Source organism: Thamnophis sirtalis, unplaced genomic scaffold (assembly GCF_051295495.1).
Source record: "Thamnophis sirtalis isolate CommonGarterSnake01/CBP01778 unplaced genomic scaffold, rThaSir2_p1.2 scaffold_5, whole genome shotgun sequence".
NCBI lineage: Eukaryota > Metazoa > Chordata > Lepidosauria > Squamata > Natricidae > Thamnophis > Thamnophis sirtalis.
In genome coordinates this window covers 74,948,641-74,964,802 of record NW_028261385.1, presented here as the reverse complement: position 1 = coordinate 74,964,802, position 16,162 = coordinate 74,948,641, and the positions used below count along the sequence as shown (strand labels likewise).

Below are 16,162 nucleotides of genomic sequence, written 5' to 3'. Positions count from 1 at the left end.
CATTTGCAATTGGATTAACTATATGAAATCCATGAATTGAGCTTTCCTAAGATGCATTTCACACTGAGAGTAACATAAGAAGTGAAAATACCAATTTTTAATAAAATACATTCATTGCTTTTTTACATTAAATTTTCAAAGTGTTTCAAGCACATTGTTTTTGGCAATTTATTTGTGATAAGCATTTATATCAAAGCTAGTACAACAAGTTGATAACTGACTGTGGCAGATTATAGAAACAGATTTTATTTATAAAAGGATGAACTATAATTAACTGTCTTAGTGAACATTAGCAAACTTTTCTTCATAAGTAGAAATGCTGTCATCTTTTTCTGTTCCTTATATTTTTGAGAAATCATAGTGAGGTTGATGTTAAACTCAATGCTCTAGCTGTAGATGTTTTCTATTTCATTGGTGACAGGAGCAGTTTCTGTTAAGCCCACAAACAAGACCTTACTTCAACTAAAACCCAAATATCAGATAGCCTTTGAATCTGAGTTCCAGGCCCTTAGGGATATATTTTTTTTCATTTCTTGAATCTTCTGACCCTGTGTTTCCAAACAAAGCATTTTAAGCCTACTGGATATATATCCCTGATGTAGAAATTTAAAACTATTCTATTATGGGAGTTTGGTTTTATTGTTATGCTTGTCATTTATTTTGAAACAAATTTGGCTGATGATAGTTCATTTTGTATTATAGTTCTCTTGTAATATGAATACAGATTTAATTATTTGTTGTATTCTTCAATATTATCAGATGTAATTTTATTTAATATTCTGTTTGTATCTGTATACAACATCCAGTTTCCCATTTGCATTACTTTGCTGTAGTTAAGATTCAAGCATTGATACAAGTGTCTTCGCCTGTCTCCAATACTCAAGGCTTTTTATGGATTAACTGATGAAGAAAGATGTCCTGGGGAAAATAAAATAATTGGTGGAAGGAGTGGTGTATATTAACATCAGCAAACTTCATTATTTTTTCAAAAGGAGTTTCTTTGGCAATTCATCTGCGATGTGACAGCTATATTTACCTCCATGGAACTAATTTTGATTTTGTTATATTTGTCATGCCGCACTGGCATGCTAATACCATTAGAAGCATCCTAGTTTTCCTAAATATGTACTATTATTGTTATTACTATTATTTATTTGATGTGTCAGGGGGACATCTTGTCATTCCTTTGTCTGTTGGGTGAAAAAAAAATGTGCTAGGGAAAAGGAGTTAAAGGAAATGAAATGGGAACAAGGAAAGAAGCTGGAGAGAGGAAATGAAAGTGTACTGTAGAGGGGAAATGCAGTTTGGCTCTGGGCTGTCAATAAAGCCACAGCTAATTATTCTATAATATTGATAAGCCATTGAATATTGTCTATGTACAGCTGTGTGAAAAAGTCCTGCACACTTTTAGTTTTAAGCTGTATTTACATGTTTCATCAACTTTTCTCTCATAGAAACCACACAAAATTAATACTTTAATGAAAATTTCTGTAGTTGGATTGAGATGCATAACTTTTATTAATGTAAAAGTCTTTTAAAGGTTTTGAGTGAGTTTATGTGCTAAAACAAACACAACTAAAATTTTTGAGAATGTTAGGATTGAAAGTAGCCAATCATTAGCGAGCTTTGGCTGACCAATCAAAATGCACAGAGGCTAAATCTATGAGCCAATCTATGTTGTCATACTCTCTGACTATAAATAGGCATGAAAAGCATTGAGAAATTTAATTTAGCTCTGGCTGTGGGCAAGGATGAAGGCCTTTGCTTTCACCAGTATGGAACAGCAGCATCACATCATTGTGTTTCATGAAGAGGGTTACTCCTGTACAGAAATAGCCAAGAGAGTGAAATGCCATCGCACCACAGTAAGCAGAGTGGTTGAAAAATATCAAATAACTGGTTCAGTTGATGACAGACCAAGAAAGTCGACAAAACAGCAAGATTGGATTTTGCAGAGCATTTCAATGGCTGACAGGAAGCTCTCCTCACCTCAGATTACAAGAATTTGGGATGGAACGTGTGATGTAAAAGTGTGCACAAGCACAGTGCATTGCAGACTGCTTGCCAGTGGACTCAAAGGCTGCAGGGCTCGAAATAAACCTTTGTTCAAAGACGCTTACTTCTCTCGTCGATTGCATGGGTAAAGAAGTATGCCAAGTGGACGAACGAACAGTGGGCCAAGGTCATCTTCAGTGATAAGAGCAATTTCTACTTGACTGGGAATCAGTGAAATAAGTATGTCAGAAGATTTCCAGCTGAAGAATTTAGGCCGTACTGCCTGAATCTGTTTGTGAAGTATCCATTGCACATGATGATCTGAGGCTGTATCGCTGCTACTGGTATTGGTCGGATACAAATCGTGCAGGGAATCATGAATTCCAAAAGTATATTGAAGTCCTGGAAAAGACCATGCTTCCTTCAGCTCAGCAACTTGTAGGGAAGGACTTTTAGTTCCAGGATGACAATGCTCCTTGTCATTGAGCCAAGTCCGTCCAGCAGTGGATGAAGAAGTATGATGTTCGACTCCTGGATTGATCAACTCAAAGCCCGGATTTGAACCCAGTTGAGAACTTGTGGGCCAAGATTGGTTACAAAATAAGCAAGAAGTATCTGAAGACCAAGCACAGCTGATTGAATCCATTATTGCAGCCTGGCACCACATTGTCACCAAAGATCATGTGCAAAGGCGTATACAGTCTATGCTGAAGCGATGCCGCCTGGCGATAAGCAATAAAGGCTGTCCAATTTCATATTAGTAACCATGTTACTAAAGGACCACAAACAATAAAAATGTTAACAAAACACTAGCATCGGCCTTAGTAATTGCAACACATATGCCACTGGGTAGACATCAGTTAATCTGTTTTCATAGTCATTGTAAGCATGCATTGTAAGCATACAAGAAAATTCAAACAGCACCAAATTGCAAAAAGCATATGCTTTTCACTTAAAAAACACCAGTATTTATTTAAATATAACAATATTTGCATAGCAGTGAGCATAAAATATCATAAAATCAATGGCCTATCCAAAAAATGTCATAAACCATAAACCGTAAAGCATGCAGGACTTTTTCACACAGCTGTAGAATATGTTAGCATCCCATGCTAATTTATGTTTCTGGTAATATTTTTGCTTTGGATTCTATTTGAACTCTTTTTTGATCGTGTGCTAGAGTAGATTATTATTTGAATAGGAAATGTGTTGCACCCTTTAGTCTTAAATGTAAGAAGTATTCATTTGGTGAATTCTGGTGATCAGAGAGGATTCAATTACATTCCGTATCTAATTTCATTTGTTGCAGAAGTAGAATAGTGAATCATTAGACTAAAAAAACAAACATTTTTTCTTCTTCTCACCTTTTCTTCCTTTCTTATTTGATGAATAGGGATGCAGAATAGAAGGCTGTTGCAAGAGTAAATAGTAATTATTATTCATTGAATGTCAGTTTTAATAGGAATGGCTACAAATTAAGGCCATGTTTATTTCTGTTTTTACCCATTTTAGTTTGTTATTGAAATAAAAAAGAACAGAAACAAAGAATAATTGTTATTTTGTTAAAATGTGGATATCAGAGATTTACTTTAATAGCACAATGAGGCTATTGATCTTTACTCGAGTATCCTGGGATTTTAATGTGCAAATTGATTTCAGTTTAATAATTAATATAACGATACCTCTGGCTTTTTTAAAGAAGAGATTAAAGCAGATATAAAGTGGATTGAAGGATTTTGGAATGGAACTATGTATAATTTTTGATTCTACAAAGAACTCCACAATATTTACTATTTTCCATGCATAATGAGCTACAATAGAAATAGACATTTGAAAGAACACTGTTTATTTTAATATTAAATTTAAGAAATCACTTAAAAATCAACAGGATGGTCATCAAGTGAGAAGAAGAACAAAGAAGAATGTAAAAGAACAATGTAAACATAGGTATTTAGCAATGGGTTCTTTAACTTAGTTGTTAAGCGAAGGAGTAATTGCTGAGTGAAACCATAAATATGTCGTGATATTGCTTCAATTTTATTTTAAATATTGTAAATGTGAGGATTGGTTGTAAAGTTACTTTTTGATCACTGCTGTAACTGTGAGTGGTCACTAAAAGCAGTTGCTAAATGTGGAATTTTTGCAGAAGCAAACAATTCCACAGAATGATGCTTAATTTAATTTATGAAGAACAATCATTATAACCCGTGTGCTATTTGAAGTAAAATTTGTACTTAATAGGATGGAAACTGAAATTGTGTTGAAAGAAAATTAGAGAAGATTGTGGTTGTTGTCTGCCATCTTCACAAATGAATAAACCAGGAGTAGACTTGGCAATGCTGGTGCCTGTGGAGCTCTGTATGATTTCAATGTATTCATGTATGTGCCCATACATTGTCAGTGAAGAGACTGACAAGCGTGCATATAATATTTGGAGATATGGAAACTGCATACTTTCAGGACATATACAGCCACTATCATGGTCTTGCCCCATTTGTCTTGCTATCTATAGTATGCTTAATCATCTTGATTTTTGGACTTCTTTTCCCTGAGTTTTGTGCATTGCTTCTAAAAGTTCATTTCCCAGAATTTATTGAAGAAAGTAGGGTATATTCTAAGATCGTTATAGAAAGTAAAGCTGTTTGACAGGTTTATGAGGCGAACAGGCTGCCTCCAATTACTAGAGTCCAAAAGGCACACAGCAGAACTGTACAGTAATGGGGAAAAATCCCAGTGCCCTCTATAAACCCACCAACTTCCCGGGTATCTGAAGCAAGCCCTTCTAAAAGGTGCATGTTTTGGTTTGGTTTGGTTTGGTTTGGTTTGGTTTGGTTTGGTTTTGCCATCAGCCTTAATTGGACTAGAAAGTGATCTGACTATACAAGATACTTTGTTCACCATTGCCCATTTCTCAATTAACGTGGATAAAAATAATGTGTGAATGTATTAAGCAGTGAGAATAATGAAGTACTATATATCATTCATTCCACTTGGGCATTCCAACCAAGATGAAATCCATTAGTCCATTGTTAGCTAAGCGATGAAGAAAAAGGGCAAAAGATCATTAATGAATCTTTCTCAATTTTATGTCATTACTCAGAATAGATTATCACCCATACATTATCACTTTCATATCAGAACAGAAGATAAAATTAAATATATCTGTGCACTAAAAATAGAACCAAAATTTGACAAATATCAATATGAATTATTGTAAGGTTCAACAGCTGATTTGGAAGAAGAAACACACTTTGGATAAGACAGTTGAAACCTTGGCAGAGAGGTTCACAAATATATAGACTACTCTTACAAAATATTTAGTTGTTTTACAACACTGATGCTATCCAAATATAGCAACTTCTTTGTTCAGCTGTTTTTGCATTCATTCCTATTTATTTTGTTTGCACAATAATGACTTTGATGAGGAATGGAGTCATGGGAAGACTACACTGTAATGCAAATCAAAAACGAATAACATTAGAGAAAAAGAAGAAAAATAGTAAATATTCCAGTACCTTCATTTGTAATCTTATAACTTCAGCTTTTATTTTAAAGAGAATGCTGGTTGTAACTTCCATAGATTTTACTCCTGGTTCCTTATAACGAGGCTGCTTTAGAAATCTCTCCAATTAACACTGGGCAATGTAGATCTCAAATAATAGTTAAGAATTCAAGTATTACAGATTTCTATTAATATGTGTTATTTCATTTCCTTTCACTAAAGCAATTAGGGGGATCTCAGAGAAACTCACTATAAATATATCACTGTGACTTCAGTAATTCTATTAAAGTAATTTATTACCAAATTATTATACCATACATGCCAGACATGATTGCTGTGTCGCATTCTTAAATTCAAAGTTCCTCATAAAATGTAGACTTGAAGAATGATGAAGATCTGAAAATAATGAAGCACTTGTGTAGAAAATAAGACTGTATGAATCTTCAAAGGGATTATTCAGTTTTAAAGAAATTTGATCAAATCAGCCCTTCAAATCAAATCTTTAATATCTGAAGCAATTTGAAGTGTCAAATCAAATCTACTGTTTTTAAATTGCTTTAGATAGTTCAAAGGAGATACCGAAATCTGGTGGAGTTTCTGCCTGCATTCTTAAAAACTGTTGTAGCTTGTCTTCTAAGTATGGATAAAAATGAGGGGAGATAATGAGTGCTTCTAAATTGATAAATGTAGCTGGCCAATATATTTTATTGCCTCTACAATTCCTATTTTTTCAACATTTTGTGAAAATGTTGGGTCTACCAAGTATGTCAAACTCTGGGATTTTTTTTTTAGGGAGGTTGGTATGGAGGGGTAAGAAAGAGTGAGAGAACAAAGAAGGCACATGTGTGTTATGATCTGCTGTGATCTGGCTTGCCATTTTACTGTGATTCAAATCCATATTCTTTTTCTTCGTGTTCAATATCTCATTGATTTATCTTCCTCATTCCATTCCTATTCTTATTTGTTTGTTTATTATTTTCCTATTCAAGAAAATAGTTGTAAGATTTATATATTGGTAAGAAGTAAGTAATTGGATTTCATAGAATATTTCTCTATGAAGCCAATATATAAAGCTTTACTAGACTAAAGAGTCATTTACTCCATATATCTAAGAACTGATCTACTAATGATAAGAGTTCTGTGTGATTAGCAAATATGTCTCACTTTTTATTGCTAAAAACTGCTAGTAAAAAAAGTATTTTTGCTTGTTAACAAAATTATAATACCGAAGCAAAGGAAGATTTGAACTAACCAGGAGTTCATTTCTACATGACATAGCAATACGCTCTAGTTTTCTTACTAAATATTAGGGCTATACAGTGTTTCATGTTGTTAGGCTGAAAATTACTAGTTGAAATAATTGTGAATCAAAGGAAAGTATTAATTTCAGTTTCCTGCTTAGTTGGATGATAGAAACTTAGTAATTATAACATACTATTTATATTGAGTAGCAGATTCTGAAGTGCATTTTATAATAAGTTGCATTATCTGATCAGTTCTTTCTGATAGAATGGTATGGAGCATGCTGAGGAATTCTGGGAGTTTAAATCTACACATCCCCATAGCTTGAATATGAAAGCAAGATTCGTGCCATCTTTATTTACAATTGAACTGATTCATGATGGTATCATAAAAACTATAGAGATAGTGTATATGAATTCTATGGATTATATCCATAATAGCTATGCACAGATCCAGTTCATCCTTCCTTCAAACATCTTGGCTAGATAACTGGCTATGTCTCTTTTAAACTTTAGCATTCTAAACTTTAGAGACTAGAATTGCTATTATCAAAGTAGATATGAATGTCAACATAGAACCTAATGTTGTTGCTTTACTTCTAAAGCGATCTTGTCTTTGTAGTGGACATAAAATAATGGACTGCCACTTGAAACAGGATCAATAAACATAATGAAACTGTCACTTAATCTAAGTTTTACTCCCTTGCTGCCCAACAGATACTCTTCTTCTGCTAACCCTGACTCTTAATATATTGAACAAAGGCCATTTTGAAGAACTTCTCACAACTTTGTGAAATAAAGATTGATTTCAAGGATATATTAACAATTTCTTGTGTCTTAGAAAGACTAAAACATTTACTATTTCTCCTTTAACAATCAGCAGTGCACAAATTTAATCTTCAACACAATTAATGTTTATTTTTTAAAAGACTTAACATGTAAGGTTGAGCATAATTTCTTACTGCCATTTAACAAGGAATAATTAAGTATATTGAAACTAAAAGACAATATATGCTTTAGTGTCTTATTGCTCAGGGAGTTGATCTAAATACAAAATGTCAAAAAAATCCATGAGAAAGTGGATGTATGGGTCATATTACCAAGCTGTGTAATATTAATACAAAACCAATTTTTATTATTGATGTATCAGAAATTAAGAGCAGGAATCTTGTTATAAGTATCTTGAAAAAAACACTTACTTGAAATATAGGTCTTCCTTCATATGGCATTTGTTTTTGGAATCGTAGAGTTGAAACAGGTAGAGGTATTTGGCCAACTTCTTCCTCAATACAGTATCCATGACAGCATCTAATCATACAACTATCCAGGATCTGTATGAAGACCTGTAGTGAAGGAAAACTTATCACATCATGGGACATCATAAGCCATCACTGACAGCTCATATAGTCAGGAAATTCATCTTGATGTTTATCCCAAACTTTCTTTTTAGTAGTTTTAACTTAGTGATTTTGATCCTAAAAGTAGTAGAAAGTAGGTCACCTATTTCTGTGTGACAGCTCTTTTTTAGTACTAGTATGGCCATAGATGGTGAACTATTCACAAGTAGCTTTCTTAAGGCTACCTCTGTTGAGAGATTAGAATCAACAATAATCCCAAATTGCTTACACATTCCTTTAAAGACAGTGAGTGCTACATTATCTAATAAAGGCTCTCTTGGTAATTCTCAATAAGAAAGACCACGGTGGACTGTCTGTTATCAAAGAAAAGAACCTCAGCTTTTCTCATATTGCTTTTGAGAGCTCCACAGAATTTTCAGCTGTTGACTTAGAAAATCCCCAAGAACGTCTAGGAATCCCTTAGATAATATCAGTTTGAAAATGCAAGCAATTTTATTATAGCGGAACTCTGTCAAAACCTGCCTCAATATCTTCTTTCATTGCAACGGAGACCCATGCGGTTTGATCAAAATGTGTACATCAGTCTAATAAACAACAAACTGAACATCATAACCACTAAAAACTTCCTTCTGTATCAAATACAATGAGCAGATAAATATAGGAGAAGTTCTAGAGACCTCTAAAAAGCTACTCCAATCATTTGGAATAATGGTAGTACACAAACTGCTTCAAGAGATACATTAGTTGGCTTCCAGGTGCAATTTAAGGTCCTAGTTGTCAGCTTTAAGACTCTACATAGTTCTGCATAAGGTTATTTGAGGAACTGTCTTCTCTTATATTCATCTTCCCATTCAGTAAGATCTATTCAACTCCAAAGTCTGGTGTGCATGAGATTGTAATCTGGTACAATTTTGGAAACCAGCATTTTTTTCTAATTACCCCCAATATTTTTGAGTCTGCTCCTTCCTTCTTGGATTTCAGGGGAGCGGTTAAGAGAAAATGCAGAAAGAAAACATGTTGTGAATAAATGTTAAAATCTTGTAGATCATCACAGGTACCAATGACACAGGGGAAAAAAAACAATTTACAAGGTAAGACAGAATTATTATCTTATCAGCCTAGAAAATGACGTGAGCTTGCTTGTTTTCTTGTAGACATTTCATTATCCAAACTAGATAACATCATCAGTGCTAGCTATCTAGACTTTATGACCATCCCATCCAAGCATGTGCAAAATAGGCAGATGCATAACTCATGCCAACTAATGAACCTCATCTTAACTCCTCTCCTGTTGATGTTATCTGCAGTCCAAATTCTCACATGGTGAAATGCTTATTCTAAGTTGCAATTTATCATTGCAATTCAACAAGGAAGATTATCAGTGTAATTTTAGCCACAGAATGGATCAAAAATTAATTGGTGCCATTCATGATGAGGGGATCCCTTCATAGTACAGTGGTGGTAACTCAACTTACCATTGCAATTCACCCTCATCATGGCTCGCACGAATTAATGTTTGTGTCTATTATTACATTGATAATCTTCCTTGTGGGATATGTTGTGCTGATGATATTGTGAGACAGCTGTATAATTTTAATTGTGGTCATAAAGACATCAGTCAGACTTCAGCAGGTAGTCTCAGCATGGATATTGAAGGGTTCTAATATAACTGTCCTGGATTATCCTAGATGTATTACCCTTGCCAGTTCAGTCACAGAAGAATCTGGGCAGCAGAGAAAGGTCCTGGAGGGATTAATTTCCATCAAACAGGATTGATAGTTGAATGCAGCCCCCACAAATACTCCATCCCAACCAGATGAACCATTTCATCTGTGACCATGTCATGGATAAGTGTTGACTTACTTTGGATTGACATACCATTAGCAAAGAGCACTACAATGTAAGATAAGGCCAACATGGCAACCTAAGCTTTGCTGAAGCAGAAGGGAAGCAAAGCATGGAAAAGCCATTATTATCACATATAACTTTTTTTTTTGAAAGCCTGTTTCCAGCTCCATCCTTTATCCCATGGCTCTGAATCATTCCTCTTCTAATATTCTATAGAAATCCTATTTAAGTGAGCAACATATTTGGCTTAACCTGCAAAAACATTTTCTCCAGCCATCAGTACTGAAAATCAATACAATGTATGTGTATCAAAAATATTTAAAATGTTACAGTGGTACATGCAGCCTATACTAGATTTTTATTATTTATTTAACCTAATGTTCTTTTAGAAATATCTTGCAAACAAAGTGCTATTTTGTTTTTTAACATCATTTATTTTCATCCAGGAAATAGTTAAGAACTACCATTCTGATACATTTGACATTGATAAGTCCACTAAATGTTGAGAAGTTAAATTGAATTGTCTGAACAAAGTGTATTTATCTATACCAGTGATGGCTAACCTTTTATGTCACCACATGCTGACCTGCGTGCCAGAAATGGCATACAAAACCATTCCGCCTCAACTGCATGACCTCACTGGCCTTCCCCCGCCCCAGAGTGTTGAAACCTGGAAGAGTGTTTCAGTGTGTATGTGCACACCAGAACCAAAACTTCGGAGTTTTGGCACATGCGCCAATGAACAGCTGACTGTTGTGCATGTGCGCAATGGAAACCCATAATTTCAGGTGCCGGCATACCCATGCATGCCAGAACTCTACCTTTCCGGGTTTCAGAGATCCCACCCACGCGAAGGCCAGCTGACCAGCATGTGTATGTGCACAGGAATGTGGAAGACAAGCCAGCGAGGCTGCACACCCCGCACGGGATGGCTCTGCGTGCTGCTTCCAGCATGCATGACATAGGTTCGCTACTATGGACCTATACAATCAACTGTCTTAAATTTTATTTATTTGAAACATTTATATAGTTGCCCGTGTTATAAACAACATGGGTTTATTTATTTTATTTATTATTTATTTTATTAAATTTTGTATACCGCCCACTCTCAAAGAGACTCAAGGCGGCTTACAGTAGAAGGGGAGGGGGATATAAAAAATAAATAAATAAACAGTTTAAAAAATTGCACAACAGTCACAAACCTAAAGTGGGGCTAAAATACTGTAGGAATAGGTGAAAAAATATTAAAAATTGATGGGGCTTTGTACCAGGTTCATTGTAGTATCCAAAAGTTACTTGATGCATGAACCTGAAAATAGCAGTTAATTACTTCATAAAGCTTTTTCATGATGTTGGGAAAAGATTAGCTATTCTAAACTGTTGCACACAGGTGTGCATGTTAACATTTTAGTGAATTTTTCCAAATACATATAATTTCCCAATATAAATGTTTCCAGTGTAAACTATTTTTATTTTCTCTAATCTAAAATATTTAAATCCTCTTGCATAAATTGTATATGCATTTTTGATGCTACAGAGTTTACAAAATTTGAGTGCAAATTTCTTCTTTTAAATTTATTACTGCAAAGTACAAACATTAAATCTAACACATTTTTCTGTTAATTGGAAATCAAATCAGAGAAGATACAGACCCTTTTAAAACCAATTTAAGTAGTTTGGATTACTTGGTTTTTTTGTTATTGATATAATTATATGTTTATCACACATATATAGCTGCTCCTCTTAAGAGGCTTCAGAACAAGTTACATGCAAACACTAACATAAGGTCAGATCTGCTCATTTTTTGTGTAACTGTAAGATTCTTTGAAGTTATATGAAAATACAGAAGTAGGAGTTTGCACTGAAGAGCATTCCATGTAATTTATTTGAGATTTGTATATGCTGCTGCTATACAATTGACATGACAACATAAAATATATACTTCAAGAGGGGTTGAAGACTGCATTAAAAGGATTTGTGGTTGCAGTTTGTATTGATCTGTGTGTGTATAATCCACTTTAAAATGCTACATAGGGTGACCAGATTGTAATTTAAATAAGCTTGCTTCTGACTCATAGAAAGCACAGACAAAAGCATATCAGCTGCTACTCATAAAGTCAATCACATAATAAAAGCAGACCCAAGGCAGGGATTGGTATCCATGCTGGCTCAGGAATTCTGGGAGTTGAAGTCCACAGGTTGTAAAGTTGCCATAGAGGCCCATCCCTGCCCTAAGGTTATTACAGATCTTAGATTTACTTGTGAAAGCTTGATAATTGTTTTTTTCCCTGTAATAAAATGAATGTTTTCTTGATGAGTTTTAAATGAGTACCCTTCTCATTTCCGTGGAATTTGGCAAACTAAGCATTTGTTAAGCAAAATGGGATCCAGCTTCCAATTTGTTTCAAATAGTCTTGAAAACACTATTTGTTATTTTTGTTTCCTCCATTTATTTTATTACCCTTGTTTTAACACATATAAAAGTAACAGATTATATATATATATATATATATATATATATATATATATATATATGTGTGTGTGTGTGTGTGTGTGTGTGTGTGTGTGTGTGTGTGTGTGTGTGTGTATGTATATGTATATATATATATATATATATATATATATATATATATATATATATATATATATACACATATGTATATGTGTGTGTGTGTGTGTATGTATGTATGTATGTATGTGTGTGTGTATATATATATATATATATATATATATATATATATATATATATATATATATATATACACACACATACATACACACACACATATACATACATACTGCAAGACTATAGTTGTACAAGAGAAGTGTGTAAGTGTTTCCATTTAAATAAAATGAATGTCCTTGTTTTGTACAAATTGGTACAAATACATAGACTTACACCTATAATTTGAGTTTTGATACTGTTCTGAGTATTACATTAATTTTATAGCTCTAGTTAAAGAAATTATTTAGTAAGAGCAGCATTATTATAGAATTTTTAATAGATTGTGTTTCCCAGCTATTTATTAGTATTTAAGTATATATCAATATACTATACTGCATTTTCTCCTATTGCACTCTATATTTGGGGCTAAAAATTGACAATAGAGGATTTTTCGATTGGGGATGTACTATGCGGCTCTGTTTAGTTTTTATTGAATTTGAAAACCAATTAGTATCCACATGTACTATCTTTACTAAAAAGAAGTTAAAGTGACGATTTTCCATTTCATTTGTGCAGTGAAATTTAGTTTAGCTACAGTGATTGTAAACATAATCTCTTTTTCCTTTAAAACTGAAAGACCATACAACTCGAATATCTGTAACTTTCCTTTGCTAAAATTACCATTAAAGATCAGCTAATTTGTATTAATTAAATATTTGTACAATTTATTCATTCTATTAAATGAGCTAATCAGTGGTGGGCTCCTACTGGTTTGCCCTGGTTTGGCCGAACTGGTAGTGTATGGTGGCTTGTGTTGCTGGGAACCGGCAGTGACGCAAGCCTGCCATGCCCCCCCCCCAAACTGGTTCCTCTGTTGCCTATGATGCCGCCATCTTATTTTTGAGTTCTCCGCATACACAGAACAATTTTAATTGAAATGTGCATGCGTGCAAAGCGCGCACATGAGTGAACTGGCAGTAAAGCCTCCCAGAACCCACCCCGGGACTTAAGATAATTTAAAAGTAAGCATCTGTGTATGTTAGTTTCAAAATGGAATTAAAATATTTTTACTTTATTTATTGTTTCCTCTAAAACAGTTAAAAACATTTTGTGAAATATGTACCGTTGCTGAACTATAATGCTAGTATACTTTTAAAACCAGTTTTAAATGTTTTTGCATGAAACTTAATACAAGTGAGAAAGCAACATGAGGAATCTATTCATTTAAAGTTGAAAAAGGGTTGCTTATAATATATAATTGTTCTTTAATGGAAGTCAGTTTTTTCCTTCAGAGTTTAGGTAGGTAGGTGGATAGGTAGATAGATAGATAGATAGATAGATAGATAGATAGATAGATAGAGAGATGGATGGATGGATGGATGGATGGATGGATGGATGGATGGATGGATGGATGATAGATACTTTTCTATTCTTTAAGATGGAAAATTGTTGCAATAATTTTGCAAATGATTTCTTTTTTTAATCATTCTAAGAGAATGCAATAACTTTTCATATACCATTGCGATACATATTTAGATAAGGTAGTGATACAAAGAGTGTGACCTGGAAATTGTCAGCCACCATTTTTTTGATACCAAAATCTGGTTAAACGGGGTAGGCTTTCTGTGCAATTTCAAGTGTTAGTGCTTTAAAAAACTTAACTTTGCATATATTTAAAACAAAAAAATAATGCTTAAAACTACTGAAACCCACTCCTTAAAATGGACTTTGGCTGCACTTACTTATTTAACTTTCCCAACAAAGGACATCCATTATGTCAGTGTAACTCAGCTGCCTCCTGTTACCTTAAACATAGATTTATTTGCTTGGAAAGGTGAATACAAAATGTATAGAATTTAATCTTGCAACATATACACACGCTTAAAGGCTTTCATTGCTCTGAACTTCAGTTAGTAGATCTTCTATTGTACATGGCTTAATTTTAGTCTTCAGTAAAATAAATAAGCTAGCAAGCTTTCCTCTAAATAAACCAAACTAAGTTCAGGGTGTGTAAAAACTAAATTTATAGTTACAGAAGTTGTGCATCACCAAGATGGAACATTTTATAGTATTCTATTCTGAGAGGTTTAAGAGTCATGACAACTGATTTCTCCTAAGCAAATGTTCTTTAAACCAGAGGCTCAAAATGTAGCAGTCACCAGTACCTCTTAAGTCTAGTTTTGTGATGGTAATTAATTTGTGATAATATAGTAGGGTGCCAAATCAGGGTACAAACTCCCCCCCCCCCCCACTGCTAATGTGTAGGGAACAAGGTAGTAAATGAAAACATTGTATGAACTAATGAGTGGATAGTAAAAGGCAACTGGATTCATTAGTATTTGTATACTTCCTAACAAAGGGTAAAGGAGCAGAAGGGCCTAATATGATATTTCAAACTAGTTAAATTAGCTTTTATTTTGATTGCTCACAAAAAATAATCCTGCTAGAGAAAAATAAGACCTGCAGCCTAATTCATTTCTATTATTGTATAGTTATGCCTTAGCAGTTGAAGCAGATGTAGATTCAAATGCACATATGAAAACATATATAGGAAGTCCTAATTTAGCACAGGATTTGTTTAGCAACCATTTGCAGTTATGACAGTGTTGGAAAAATAATTTCACAACCAATCCTTGCCTTACAACCATTTGTAAAGCAAGTGAAAGTTTGCAAAGTAGAATCCAGACAAGTATAAACAATTTCTGTAACTTAACAATTTTTGAATAGTTCAATTAAAAAAAATCTTTCTTCCCAATTTTTTTCCATGTTAATAATGAAACAGTAAAAGCTCATCATTTAATCTCAATCAGCAAAATTTTATTGAGTTACTAGAAACAGAAACATACATATTTTAACTTTAAATAAATAAATTCATTTTGTAATTCAATTCATCCCTCTGTAAGAAAAAAAGCAAAGAAAATCCCACTTATAAACAGATACTTAAAACCTTATCATTCAGTCCAGGTCAAAAAGAAATCACATTCATAACTACCAGAATGCAATATACATACATACATACATACATACATACATACATACATACATACATACACTGGATTGATTTTCAGGCTGTTACCCCTGAGGACGTGGACAAGGCCATGGGAGCTGCAAGTGCCTCCACATGTGTACTGGACCCGTGCCCCTCCTGGCTGGTTGCTAACAGCAGGGAGGTGACACGGGGCTGGATCCAGGCGGTTGTTACCGCCTCCCTTCGGGAGGGGTTCTTTCTCCCCGCTCTAAAGGCGGCGGTGGTGAGACCCCTTCTGAAGAAGCCATCTCTGGATCCAGCTGCTTTAAACAATTACCATCCAGTCTCCAACCTCCCCTTTGTGGGGAAGGTTGTTGAGAAGGTGGTAGCCTTTCAGCTCCGGCGGTCCTTGGAGGAAACCGATTATCTAGATCCCTTCCAGTCAGGATTTAGGCCGGGCTACAGCACGGAAACCGCTTTGGTCGCATTGATCGATGACCTCTGGAGAGCCAGGGATGGAGGTTATGCCTCCGTCCTTGTGCTCCTTGACCTCTCAGCGGCTTTCGATACCATCGACCATGGTAT

General features: G+C 34.4%; 1 protein-coding gene across 17 annotated transcripts in view; it reads left to right on the top strand.

Annotated features, from left to right (window-relative positions):
• PTPRD (protein tyrosine phosphatase receptor type D) overlaps positions 1-16,162 on the top strand; it is a 1,257,980-nt gene that overhangs the window by 1,047,868 nt on the left and 193,950 nt on the right. The window lies entirely within an intron of this gene.